General features: G+C 38.9%; 1 long non-coding RNA gene across 1 annotated transcript in view; it reads left to right on the forward strand.

Annotated features, from left to right (window-relative positions):
* The window catches only part of LOC145518246 (uncharacterized), a 221,418-nt gene that overhangs the window by 80,629 nt on the left and 125,985 nt on the right, over nucleotides 1-14,804 (forward strand). The window contains exon 2 of the long non-coding RNA XR_014062777.1: nucleotides 9,514-9,619. This is a non-coding gene — a long non-coding RNA (uncharacterized LOC145518246). The remainder of the gene's footprint in view (nucleotides 1-9,513; nucleotides 9,620-14,804) is intronic.

Here is a 14,804-nt window from a genome sequence, read left to right on the forward strand (position 1 = left end):
AAGTTGAAGAGTTTATTTAAAATATTGGTTTAAGATGAATGAATAAGGAAGCTGTGGTACATATACACAATGGAATATTACTCAGCCATTAAAAAGAATACATTTGAATCAGTTCTACTGAGATAGATGAAACTGGAGCCCATTATACTAAGTGAAGTAAGCCAGAAAGAAAAACACCAATACAGTATACTAATGCACATATATTGAATTTGAAAGATGGTAACGATAGCCCTATATGAGAGACAGAAAAACAGACATAGATGCATAGGACAGTCTTATGGACTCTGTGGGAGAAGGTGAGGGTGGGACGATCTGAGAGAATAGCACTGAAACATGTATATTATCATATGTGAAACAGAACGCCAGTCCAGGTTCGATGTGTGAGACAAGTGCTCAGGGGTGGTGCAATGGGATGACCCAGAGGGATGGGATGGGGAGGGAGGTAGGAGAGGGGTTCAGGATGGGGAACACATGTGAACCCATGGCTGATTCATGTCAATGTATGGCAAAAACCACTACAATATTGTAAAGTAATTAGCCTCCAACTAAAATAAATAAATTAATAAAATAAAATATTGGTTTAAGGATATCAGAATGACCAGACACTTGCATAGAGGAGTTTTCTCACTTAATCAAGAATCCTCCACTGAATGGTTATGCACGTTTTCCAGGGTTGACCTCATCAATTTTGTTTCAATGCCCAGCTTGATGTAGACACTAAAAGAATAATAAATACATGTTGAAAAAAGGGAGAAAAAAGAGAGAAAGAAAGAAAAGAAGGAAGAACTTCTCTTGGTAGAGCAAGATAAATTGATTGTTCAGTCCATGGTTGTCACGTGACAGTCTTGCTTAAGATCCTTCCAGTGTTCATGCTTAAGAACACACCATAGGCAGTTTATTTCGGTAAGGCAGCATCCCTCCACTCCCACGTGCATGTAAACCGTGTGCCCGGTCACTCAGTTGTGTCCAGCTCTTTGTGGGCCCCATGGACTGTAGCCTGCCAGGCTCCTCTGTCCATGGGATTTCCCAGGCAAGAATACTGGGGTGGATTGTCATTTCCTCCTCCAGGGGATCTTCCTGACCCAGGGATATAACCTGCATCTCCTGCATTGGCAGGAGGATGCTTTACCTCTGAGCCACCTGAGAAGCCTCCACTTTTAACTAAAATGTAAACACTCCTGAGAGCTGTTAAACCTTACCAACCAGTGAAATTTAGAGATAATTAGTAGGTAATAACAAAATGGAGCTTGAGATAGGTGCCGAAAGTTACCTTCAGATCCTCTGACTCAAGGATGGGGCATTTCATTCCACAAGGGCACTGATGAGGGAGGCTGAAAGGATCCAAGGACAGACATCTCTCTCTCTCTCTCTTTTTTATTTTTTTAGCATTTTTCCATCTGGGGCATGGTTAAAATAATGCCTCTTGTTCAAGCTCTGAAATAATCTCAAAAACAATAAAAATATAAAAGTCCTGTGCTCAATTCTTTCCAGAGAACCCTCTGGGAACAAAGTTAGAAATAAAGCCAAGTTTACCCAGAGTTAAATGATGACCTTTTTCAAAAAGGGTTAAGAAATTGTTTTGATACTCACTAGCTACCCATAAACATAAACTTGGGATTTTTATTTGAAATGGAACACATCAGAGCCTACTATGAAGAAGGCAATACTTAGCTTTATGTTTGACATGTTTTTCAGAACTTAGTCCATACAAATACTCTTGTTTCAATTTTTTAGATGTTAACGCTAGTCCCCAAAATAGAGAGTTCAGTCATTCCAAAGTAGGCTGATAATCTGATTTTTAAATATTGGACCATATGGAATTTTGTCTAGTTAACTGTGTGTGTCTGGAAGCAGAGTAGCTCTGTGAAGGGGTGTTACCCATAGCTGATAAACATCGAACTCAGAACTGTGATCTGGACATCAGAATACCTGTGAGTAAATTATAGAGGAAATTGGTAGTGGTGGTAGTCCATGGCCAGCTACTTTCGTAGTAGTATAAAAGCACCATTGCTGGGCTACACACTGAGAAAAAAGCTCAATATATATATATATATATACTGCCTTTAGTTGTTGATTGCAAGAGACCCATAACTCCTTTATCCCTTTCCCGCCCCCTCACCCCTCATCTCCCTTCCTAAGGTAGAGAAGTAGGTTTTAGCCTGGTGATGTTTAGAACAAATTCATTGTTTTCTTTACTACTTATGATCAGATGGTGAGTATACATTGTCACTTCAGTTCTTGACTAAAGCAAGTTGATTTGGGGGATGAGGGAAACCTAGGACACACAAAAGATATAGGGGTTGTGTGGTTTCCTTCCAAATTCCCTTGTTCAGTTATTCAAAAAGCACGAGAAAAAACAATATTCCAAATGAATTTTACACAACTGAAAATATTATGAAGCAATCGACAAAATAGTCACCAAAGGACTCTGGTTGTTGGTGATGCAGCCGACCATTTGCTTGTATGTATGTGTGTGAAAGAGTGAGAGAGAAAAAGAGAGGGAGGGAGAGAGAAAGAGGCAAGACATGTATTTCTGGACTGTCAGGGTAATGTTTGTTACCCAGAAAGTGAAAGCTTGTCTTCTGCTGCCTACACTTCAGATTCGGTATTTAACAGTGTTCTGACACTTAGGTTGTTTGTAACTGTGCTTCCATTTCAGAGATAAAATCCCATTGGGTTCAATACCTGCTTTCCCCTTTGACCACCAAGGAGGAGCTTTTTAGCTTCTTCGTAGACTGCATTATTGCTCTGGACAGTCTCTTGTAGTGAGATGTAACCCAGTTTCATGACAGTGCTTTTATTCAGTCTACTCAGAAAATCATGGTATGGTTTCAGTTCTCTCTCTTTTCTTTTCCTTATCTCTCTCAGTGCAGGAAAAAAAATGATAAAATCATAAAATTAATGGGCACTGAAAAGATGGAGAGACTGAGATCATAAGTTACTAAACCAATTTTCTTGCCATAACGGTGTAATTCAGTGATATTTTTTATAAATGTGATTCAAGCTGTGGCTTTTCTGAAAGATCAGAAGTCACATTATAAAAAAAGGAAAGGTGGATCATAACTTCATAACTAAGAATCATCCAGATGACCCTGCTTTCACTGGTAAGATTTATATAATTTCAGTGACTCTAATTCTTGAGAGAAATTTATTTGTAAAATACTTGGCTGGAAAACAAAACAAAAGATGAACCCAGGACACTTAAACAAATGAGACAGTTACCTAGTTCCGTCTTTGAATGTCAGAAACAATAGAAAATCTTTAGAATATGGGTTGTGTGTGTTCTGAGTAGAATACTGGGCTTTGAGTTGGAAAATCTAATTGTGTGACCTTTAGACATGGAGTGTAACCTCTTTTGTTTTTAATTTGGCTTTATGTTCATTTGGTCAAAAATCTATCATGTTGGTGCAAGAAAATTTTTAAAGTGATAATGACAAGCTTATGTTATATTTTTGAAGTCAGGAAAGTTAAGAGTTGGCTGCTTTGGGTTCTCAAGGTGATCTTATACCTCTGAGTGGGCCCCTGCTGACATCATAGAATGTATCTCTTTTACGAAAGACCTGGGTTTAAAAACTGGCTGACTTTGTAGTTTTGAATAAATTACTCAATGTTGATGAATTTGGGTATCTGTAAAAAGAAAATTTTAGATACTGCTTCTGCCTAATAACCATTTTAATCTCATGGTCACAACATGGGTTTTCAGTTAGACAATTAAACTTAGCATAAAATTGGATTCTGATTTTGAACACATGGCTGTACAGTTTTAGGTTTCAGTATCATTAACTGCAAAATTAAGTATTAGGTGCTTGGTGCCTAAGACCCGTTTGGCTTCAGCATCTGTGTGATACGGCTTCCTGTGCTGACCTCCGTAGCCCTTTTTTCCGTGAGCTCTTTTGAGAGAACCTTTCGTTCTGATGAATGCTTCCAGTGCCAGTTCATGCATCTGTAAGAAAAAAGCAAGCCAGACACTCTGTTATTATTCACACTGTGGGAAACCCTGAGAAAAGCTCAATGAAAGGAATGGCAGCCTAAAATTAAAGATCCATTGGGCGTGTGTGGTGTGTGTTTTTAACATGTGGTTCTTTCTCCCTTGCTATCAGTAAACGTGATGACTAAGTGTATCCAGTTGCACAAATATAGAAAGAAAAGTTGGAATTAGTGTAAAACAAGACGGTAAAAACCATTCATAAATACCGAGATTCTATAAATAATGAAGATGCTGCAACAGTTTGTAAAGATTACTCTGATGTTTCTAGGTACCATCTTTTGAGCTACTACTGGGCTTACTGATGCTTTGTTTGAGACTGTGTCAAAAGTAATCCTGAGTAGCTCTTCAGACTCTGGTCTTAGCTTTCTGATTTATCTTTTTTTTTTTTAATGTATTTTTTTAATATATATATGTGTAGTCATGGTTTGAGTTGGGTGAACAATGAAGGGAAATCCTAAACAGCTAAATCTTTTAATATTAAAACCTTCTGTATGTTCAGCACTTTGCAGTTTACTAACACTTTTGAGTGCTAGGCTTTCCATAGGACACAGTAGTAGATTTATTTATTTATTTAATGGATGGCAAAATGAAAAATGAGAGAAATTAGATGACATTTAAAACTATGTTGCAAAAACAAGAGTAAGACAATAAAAATAGCAACAGTAAGAACAGTATGTTAACTGAATGCTTCCTGTGTGTTAGATGTGCTTCTGAGCCCTTAATCCTTGCCACAACCTGGAACAGTAGTCATCAGAAGATACAAGTGGGGACAGGGGCACTCCAACCCCAGAGAGAAGGCTTTGAAAAGAGTTTTTAAACAAATAGGCAGGTTCTGGGAATGAAGATAATAGTCAGAATGGAGGGTGAGGCTGAAACAGAAGCAAGGTGAGATCACGGAGCGCCTTATATGTCTGCTGAGGAGTTGAGATTTTATCTTCTAAAACAGGGACAAGACAGGTGCTTTTTGTGAAGAGCCGGTCACAGATTTTGGCTTCGTGAGGCATATGGTCTTTGTTGATAGTATTGAGCTTTACTGTGGTAGCACAAAACCAGCCACTGCTGCTGCTGCTAAGTCGCTTCAGTTGTGTCCGACTCTGTGCGACCCCATAGACGGCAGCCCACCAGGCTCCACCTTCCCTGGGATTCTCCAGGCAAGAACACTGGAGTGGGTTGCCATTGCTTTCTCCAGTGCATGAGAGTGAAAAGTGAAAGTGAAGTTGCTCAGTTGTGTCCGACTCTTAGCGACCCCATGGACTGTAGCCTACCAGGCTCCTCCGTCCATGGGATTTTCCAGGCAAGAGTACTGGAGTGGGGTGCCATTGCCTTCTCCGAAAGCAGCCACAGACAATACATAAACACATGTGCGAGACTATGTTTCAATAAAACTTTATTTACAAAAACAATGGCAAGTGAGCAGAGTATGGCCAATGGGCTGCTATTTGTTGACCCCTATTCTAAAAAACTGTGAAAGACTAAACTTTTAAAGGCAATTAAAGCATGAGACATGCATTGCTTCTTCCAAAAGGTCTTCCTCACCTGATGTCAAATACAATAATTAAATTGAACCAAATATCAATTATTTCCCCCACTCTGTCAAGACGAAATGATTCTTGACATAATGGGAATATGGGGAATAATGGCTAGGGCTTTCTCTAGCGAGAGTGAACTTTGGTCCCTGGCTTGCCTGGGATAGGCTGCTTTATATCTGTTGCTCAGCATTATAACTGATAGTACCCCTTTCACCTTTACAAGTTGCCCTTTTGGGTAAGTTATATATGGTGACCTTATTTTGACCCTAGGAAGAGGTCCATTTTAGAACTTCCACAAAGGGTTAGGCATAGTAATAATATTTTGTAGATGATGTGATAGGTTGAGAACTTTACCATCTGGAGTGGAATCCTGGCTCTGCCCTTGTTAGCTGTTTGGCTTTGGGCTAATTGTCCATTTTCTCCAAGTCAAGATTTCTTTCCTTGAAAATTGAGAGTGATGGGTTCTTTCTAGGTAATAAGGTCTATGTGAATATAATACAATGATGTTCATAAAAGTTCATGGGGAAAACAATTTGTCCAGTATTCCCCATGGTGATAGGGCTTTACACTCAGACAGAAAGGACATTACCGAGCATCCACAATTACCTTGCAGAAATTATTGCTTCTCTTTGAGCCTCAGACCCTCTTTGGAGCTAATAATACCAGCTCTTCAGAACTGTTGTGCTTATTAAAAGATAATATGTGTAGAATGTCAAGCACAGTCTATAGTTAGCACTTAATGAAAAATGCAGTTTTTATTTTTTGATCAAAATATGATAATAGTAACTTATTGAACAATTTTTGTAGGCTTCTCTAGATGAAGTATATCTTCTGTGTGATCTTATATGGTTAATGCTAATTTCATCTGACTTTTGGGGCTCTGATGCACTTTTGAATCCTTGATTTCCTGGGCCATTCTTCAGTCATGGCAGAGCTCCCTATGGTTTTTTGTCAATAGGGAAGGCCAAAATGAGATCACTGCCTGAAGAAGCAGGGCTGCAAACACCATGCTATTTCTCTCATACTGCTTTGCCTATACCCTTCTATCATGTTTGCTTGAAGACCTGAAAATAATTGGTTGAAGCTGCTACTCACTTTTAGCCTTCTATCCAAGTTTGACAAGTATGTTGCTCCAAATAACATGCACTATAAATGGCTTGAATCTAATAAGCAGTTCTGTTTGGACATGCAATCTGTTGTCCTTCCTTCCTTGAGAGGGAAATTACAATCTTCCAAGACTCTCCTTCCATTTCTATAGAATATGGATGCTAATTTGAAAGCAGGCTTGTAAAATGGAAGCAAACAGGCTAATTAGAAATATTTATGGGCCTGTTAGTGAATATATGTCTAATTGAAATAACAAGGTTCTCCCTGAAGAGGAAAACATTACTATGGTTGTAGAAATAATTAACTTCTGCTGTTACATTGAAAGAGGATAAAACCCTATCTCTCCTGATAAGATCCATTTTTACTTTGTCAGACCAAGGTGTCTCCAAAGGGAATCATTAGTATTTTTATTATTAAATTTTAATTAAAAAAATCAAAGTAGACTTTCACATGTCTTATTCCCCTGAGACTCACTTTTGACTGTTTTAGTTGGTTATTTTGGTACTTACCACCATATCTCTAATGATAGGTTTGTATTATTCTTTTAAAATAAGTTAAATTTTTTAAACAAAGTGATATACATGTGTATAGTTAAGAGAATCAAGTATTTCCACATTGCCTGTTAGTAAAACCAGCATATCTGTGGCATACCTTATGTTTCTTACCTTCCTAGAGGAAATCACTTTTTGCATTTATATCCATAATTCTGTTTTACGTGATACTATTACTACTTCTTGATTTTTAGCTTTAAAAATGATATATTAACTTTGCATTCTGGAAGATGAGAATTTGGTTTTCTTTTACACATATATCAGTCCTACTCTGTACATGGATCCTTTCTACTTTCCATCCTCTCAGTATAGTTTAATCATAATTTTGGATAGATTGATATTCTACATTTACATTATCACAATTATATTAAAGCTATTCATGCCTAAGTCATGTAATATACTTTGATTATTTTTGCTATCTTGCATAATATTTAAAAATACATTTGCCTATTTTCTTTGGGCTTAGCACTAATTCTGTCCCAAACTCTGCGCTTCAGTATGTAAATCTGTGCTGTATATGTTCTTTAAAATCTGATATTTTTCAATTTTTCTTCTGGAAGAAACATCTTCTAGAGCCTACTGGCACATTCTCATCTTAATAGTATTAATTAGTATTGTCATCCAGAGATTAATTACTAACATCATCCGAGATTTTATTTCACTTCCTTTATTTTCACCTTTGACTTTCTCATGTATTGAACCCTCTGTTTCCTGGATCCAAGATCTTTGGCTTTATTGATTTATTCTGTCATTTTGCCTGGGTATATCCTCCAGTAGTTTCCTGAGAAAAGTAGAAAACTATGTGAAGGATTAGTTAATTTATATCTTGCATGTCTGAAAATATCTTTATTTTATTGTTGCACTTAATAAAAAATTTGAGCTCTATATTGTCCTTACCATAGTATCTGGGAACTTCTGTTCTACTTTCTGTCTCCATGAATTTGTCTGTTCTAGATATGTTATGTAAGTAGAGTCATACAATATTTGTCCTTTCGTGTCTGGGTTCTTCCATTTAGCATAACATTTTCAAGGTTTATCCATGTTGTAACATATATCAGAGCTTCATTCCTTTTTTATGGGTGAATACTATTCCATTGTATAGATATACCACATTTTGTTTATCCATTCCTGGCTTGTTTTCACCTCTTGACTGTTGTTAAGAATGCTGCTATAAACCTTGCCTGATGCTGGGAAAGACTGAGGGCAGAAAGAAAAGTGGGTGACAGAGGATGAGATGGTTGGATGGCATCACTGACTCAATGGACATGAATTTGAGCAAACTCTGGGAGATAGTGAGGGACAGGGAAGCCTGGCATGCTGCAGTCTATGGCGTCGCAAAGAGTTGGACATGACTGACTGACTGAATAACAAATAAACACTGGGGTACAAATATTTGTTTGAGTTCCTGTTTTCAGATTTTTGAGCATAAACATGGGAATGAAATGGCTGGGTCATCTGGAAATTCTGTGTTTTGAGAAACAGAGAAGAGCTGTTAAGAGGGAAGTTTATCTTTTTCTTATTGGGACGCTAAAAGGGTGAGATTTGGTGAAGTTGTCTTGGCAGGCATTCCTCAGCTTTCAAGAACTTTCTTTTTGAACACATGGCTATTGTTGTGTTTTGGTGAAATGACATTGTTTGTATAGACTATAACTGGAATCAACAAGAAGGTCTTAGTTGATCAAGATCTTTCACAGTGACCTTTATTTGAGATGGTGAGAAAAGATACCTGGGCACAGGCTGAGAGGAGCTGCCATTGTGTTTCCTGGTCCTACCTGGTATTTGCCTTTCATGCCTGGTCGTTTACTTCTGTGTTGTTTAGGAGCAGAAGGATGTGTTGGCCATCTGGAAATCCTGGTGTACATAGCTTTTCTTTTTAAAAAATTCCTGCAATCTTTGAGCATTATCTTAATTTTCTGCCTCGGTTTATCCCATAATATTCCTGAGCCATGATTCTGTTGATTTGGTGTTGAGAATACTATAATTACTATTCTCTTTGGAACAGAAGAGAGATGACTGCATGATGGCCATGGAATAGAGACTTTCTTTATCAAGATGCTGCCAACTGTGGCTGATATAATTTAGTAATCACCTTAATTGGTATTACCTTAGAACCAGAGTTGCCAGATAAAATACAGGATTTTTTAATATTTATATTTGGGTAAATACTTTTTTTTAGTATAAATGTGTCCCAAGTATTGCAAGAGACACACTTACTCTAAAAAATTATTCATTGTTTGTCTGAAATTCACATGTAACTATGTATTCTGTGTGTTTATTTGCTAATCTGGCAACCTTCCTCAGAGCACCAAATGCTTATAAGACCCTTCCTTTTCTTCAGAGTGTTGTTCAGCACATGTACTGCCTGTCTGTGTGACTTTGTTCCTCACGCATGATGCAGCTGGCTCCTGTCTCTAATGATGCCGGCGCTCTGCAGGATACAGGCGGTGAGTGTCGTTAATGAAGAACCATGGTGGGTAACTTTGGAAAGTCAAGGATGCAATTGCCTGTATAATCTCTGTGAGGCTGGAATGCATACTAGACAGGGAGGTGATTTTCAAATCTGGGAAAAGCATGCCTGAATGGAATGTCTCAGCTGAAGTCCCACTGAAGTCCTGAATGAATGGAGACTTTGCTTGTCTGGTTCTTGGATGGGTGGGCAATTGGGAGGAGGGGATTGAGCGCTGAGACAAGGAAAGCAAGAGTCAGACCAACTGCCTTTTCCCCGGTTGTGTCCAGAGGGACTGTGAGCCCAGGCTTAACGGACGAGGAGCCACTGCTGTTAGTACCACTGTGTGTGCATGCTCAGTCATGTCCGACTCTTTTGTGACCCTATGGGCTGTAGCCCATTAGGCTCCTCTGTCCGTAGGATTTTCCAGGCAAGAAGAGTGGAATGGGTTGCCATTTCCTCTTCCAGGGGATCTTCCCGACTCAGGGATCGAACCCACGTCTCCTGCATTTCCAGTATTGGCAGGTGGGTTCTTTCCCACTGAGCCACCTGGGAGGCCCTTTTAGTTCTATCGTTCAGCTCCAAGTCAGAAAGGACTGCTACCCAAGGTTGATTCTTTCTACCTTTATGACTTCTGCCCCCTAGTGAAAATTTCTCCTGCTATTCTTTCTAGCTCCAAGCTTTCATATACCTGAATCTTCCCCTGTTTTTATATTAATATTTTAAGCTCAAAAACTATAGCCACTACAGCTGCTAGGTGAAGTTAGACAAATTTCATTGTGTCTAGATTAGCTCTGAAATGAGGTTTGATAAATTAAATTATGATAATCTATAGAGGAGTGGATGAGAAATAAGGATTTGGATTCATGTCATAATGTCACAGCAGCACAGAGCTCTCTGGACCTTCTTTCTTTCCTCTCTCTCTCTTTGCCCCAGATGAAAAAATTATCTCCTTTTTTACTCAAACCACCACAAGCCAATGTCCAGTATATTGCAGGAAAGGGTTACTTTTATAAACCAGAGGTGTACTGTAAAAGGCATTTGAGGGCCTCATCTAGATAGTTTTTCAGCTTATTTTCTTTTTGACAGCTTTAAAGGGCCTTTAAAAATTGCCAGGAGAGTAGATTCATATTTTTATCATTCCACCTGCATAGCATTTTAGACACATTTATATTCCTGAAAGCATAATAATACATAACATTTAGCATTTAATTTATGACTCCTGCCACATCTGGTAAAAAACTCCTTCTGAAGCAATAAATCAACCTCTTCATGTCAAATTGCCATTCATTCTTTGACCTCCTCCATAATTTATGGTTTGTGAGTGCAAAATGGGAGAAGCAGCTTAAATCAAGTGGATTTTAATTAACAATCTTAGAAAATTCAGAAGAATATTTGCAATTTATTCATGAGGGAAGAGGACTTGGTTGCTAGAAGGAAGAGAAAAAAAAAATGCAGCTCATTTCCATGGGTACAAATTGAAGTCTATTCTGGGTGCTTCGAAACCAAAACATGAAGATTTTTCTCTGCTTTGAGTTAGAAAGACAAAGTGATTCTGATAGAAAAAGCTGTCCAAGCTCCCAGGACAGAATCAATTTTCTAGTAGAGATTTTGAGGGAAAAGAGTAGGGGGAGACATGTAGCCATCTTCTGCTTATGCAGCCTTTAACAGAGTTGCCTGGCTGCTGACACGGTGCCTTTCATGTCAAACAATTTTATTTCTAAGCTTTTCACAGTGTGTCCTGAGTAGCTTCTATTAGCATTGTCCTGTCCGTTTCCTTGGCAACAGAGCTGGTCAATTTAGACACCATTTAAGAGCTGTGGAAAAAGCAACAGCCAGCAGTGTGATGGACAAAATTACAGAGAACAAGCTGAGTACAATCCTCGCTGGAGGAGATGCATTTTCTTCCAGGGCCCATTTTGTTTTAATTAAAATCGAAAAGCTCTTTTAAACAGGGCCCTAGATTAAGCACAAACCAGAGTCATCTACTGTACAACCACTGCAGCTGCATTCCTTAATGTCATCTCTTTAACCTTAATGGATTTCTTGCACTTTTAAAAATAAACAAGGAGGGAAAACCTCGGGGCAATATGGTAACTTCTTGTTATTCATCTTTAGAGTAAATACAGAATGGAGAGAGACAACTCTTTTCCTGTCTGGAGTCATGTTTAAATGGAGCACAAGATCCTCCAGCTTTACACACAATAATTTTAGTTTATCCTGCATGAGAAAATCAACTTTTACTTCAGATGTCATCAGTAGTCTTGTTTGCTGTTAATCTCGGTTCATTAGTTGTGGTGACTTTATGTAGCCATTTCCCCCCAGTAACTTGCCATGAGTCATTTTGAACATGGACTCAACTAGAACTTCGAAATTTCAGGACTGAGTTTTATGTTGGTATTTGACTTTGCGCTTACCATTGCACTCACAGTTTTTTGTATATAGGATAGGATGGGACATAATTTGAGGTAGGGGAGAACTTTTCTCCTACTATAGGATATGTTAAAAATTCTTTGTCCTCTGGGATGAAAGGAAGTTAATTTATATACTATGTATATTTGCAAATGAGACAAGAAGATTGATTACTTCTATAGGAAACTGTTCAGTTTAGTTCAGTCGCTCAGTCACGTCCAACTCTTTGTGATCCCATGGACTGCAGCACTCCAGGCCTCCCTGTCCATCACTAACTCCTGGAGTTTACTCAAACTCATGTCCACTGAGTCAGTGATGCCATCCAACCATCTCATCCTCTGTCGTCCCCTTCTCCTCCCTCCCTCAATCTTTCCCAGCATCAGGGTCTTTTCAAATGTCAGTTCTTCGCATCAGGTGGCCAAATTATTGGAGTTTCAGCTTCAGCATCAGTCCTTGCAACGAATATTCAGGACTGATTTCCTTTAGGATGGACTGGTTGGATCTCCTTGCAGTCCAAGGGACTCTCAGGAGTCTTCTCCAACACCACAGTTCAAAAGCATCAATTCTTTGGCGCTCAGCTTTCTTTCTAGTCCAACTCTCACATCCATACATGACTACTGGAAAAACCAAAGCTTTGACTAGATGGGCCTTTGTTGGCAAAGTAATGTCTCTGCTTTTTAATATGCTATCTAGGTTGGCCATAACTTTTCTTCCAAGGAACAAGGGTCTTTTAATTTCATGGCTGCAGTCACCATCTGCAGTGATTTTGGAGCCCTCCAAAATGAAGTCTCTCACTGTTTCCACTGTTTCCCCATCTATTTGCCGTGAAGTGATGGGACCAGATACCATGATCTTAGTTTTCTGCATGTTGAGTTTTAAGCCAACTTTTTCACTCTCCTCTTTCACTTTCATCAAGAGGCTCTTTAGTTCATCTTCACTTTCTGCCATAAGGGTGGTGTCTTCTGCATATCTGAGGTTATTGATCTTTCTCCCGGCAATCTTGATTCCAGCTTGTGCTTCATCTAGCCTAGAGTTTCTCATGATGCACTCTGCATATAAGTTAAATAGGCAGGGTGACAAATATACAGCCTTGACATGCTCCTTTCCCAATTTGGAACCAGTCTGTTGTTCCATGTCCAGTTCTAACTGTTGCTTCCTGACCTGCATACAGATTTCTCAGGAGGCAGGTCAGGTGGTCTAGTATTCCCGTTTCTTTAAGAATTTTCCACAGTTTGCTGTGATCCACACAGTCAAAGGCTTTGGCATAGTCAATAAAGCAGAAGTAGATGTTTTTATGGAACTCTCTTGCTTTTTTGATGTTCCAGTGGATGTTGGCAATTTGATCTCTGGTTCCTCTGCCTTTTCTAAAACCAGCTTGAACATCTGGAAGTTCATAGTTCATGTCGTGTTGAAACCTGGCTTGGAGAATTTTGAACATTACTTTGCTAGCATGTGAGATGAGTGCAATTGTGCGGTAGTTTGAGCATTCTTTGGCATTGCCTTTCTTTGGGATTGGAATGAAAACTGACCTTTTCCAGTCCTGTGATCACTGCTGAGTTTTCCAGATTTTCTGGCACATTGAGTGTAGCACTTTCACAGCATCATCTTTTAGGATTTGAAATAGCTCAACTGGAATTCCAACACCTAGCTTTGTTAGGAACTTGGAGATAGCTTTAATGTAATTTTCACTTAAAGAAATTTGGACAAAGAGTTTGTATTTAGGAATAGGGAGTTTTTGATACTGCTGTCTCTACTATGGTGAGTGTACTGGGACACTTCATACCTTTGCATGCTTTTAAGTTAGTCTCATCTAAGTGGAACCTTGGAAGGCAGTGGATGCCTATTCATAGAAAACATCAAAGCAGAGACATAAAACTTTCTGTTGGATATATCTTAAGTAGGGTTCTTGCCCCAGTAGAATGCTCAATTTGATGACTTCTAAAATCCATTTTTATGCTGACACTTCTTGATCCTGTCCCTGAAGTTGGGATAAAATATATATTCCCCTAAGTAGTCCAGAAATTAGTGAGAGAAAATGACCCCTCTACTTTGTTTTCCACAGTTATCTGGGAATATGCTTTATCCCTTTCTATAGGCTCCTCTGTTTAGGGGGAAGGGACAGGGAAATACAGATATGTTCATTTCCAAGCCTTTTGGATTCCTCTCTGATCTTATCAACAAATATAATGAGTGACTCTGTATTCGTGAAAGTTCTTGATCAAATGTTACTGGGATCATAAAGTTTCTGAGATTTCTCTGTATTTTTTTTTTCATTCAGTAAGAATCAGCCTGGATCACGCTTCCTGTTGAAAGGGTTACTGGACCCTTAAAACCATTCCAGTCAGGATCTCCATGACTAGATAACAAAGATGCCAATTAATGCTGGTTGTACAGGGGAACAGCAGGGGCCACCAGTCATTTTCCCATATGGCACAGAAGAACAATTAGATACATAGGCTGACATTTCATCTTTGGTATTTACATAATGTATACAATGGTGATTGATAGGAAAGAGGTACATAGATGTGACAGACTGACAGAGGGTAAGGGCAGAAGCCGTCCATCTTTTTCATTACGATGACCATTTTAATGAACAGACCAACTCATTTCTGCAGTCCATTAAATCATTTGACAGTGTAAACATCTGGAGAATAGCCCTGGGAATTGGGTTTGTCAGGTGAGGGCTCTTCAGCTAGCAGGGAGGGGTTGTGAGATTCTTCTGGGGCTGCTGATTCTGGGGAGAACCACTAGCCATCCATCACAGGAGACCC

This window comes from Giraffa tippelskirchi, chromosome 8 (assembly GCF_054371585.1).
Source record: "Giraffa tippelskirchi isolate mGirTip1 chromosome 8, T2T-mGirTip1v1.2.pri, whole genome shotgun sequence".
NCBI lineage: Eukaryota > Metazoa > Chordata > Mammalia > Artiodactyla > Giraffidae > Giraffa > Giraffa tippelskirchi.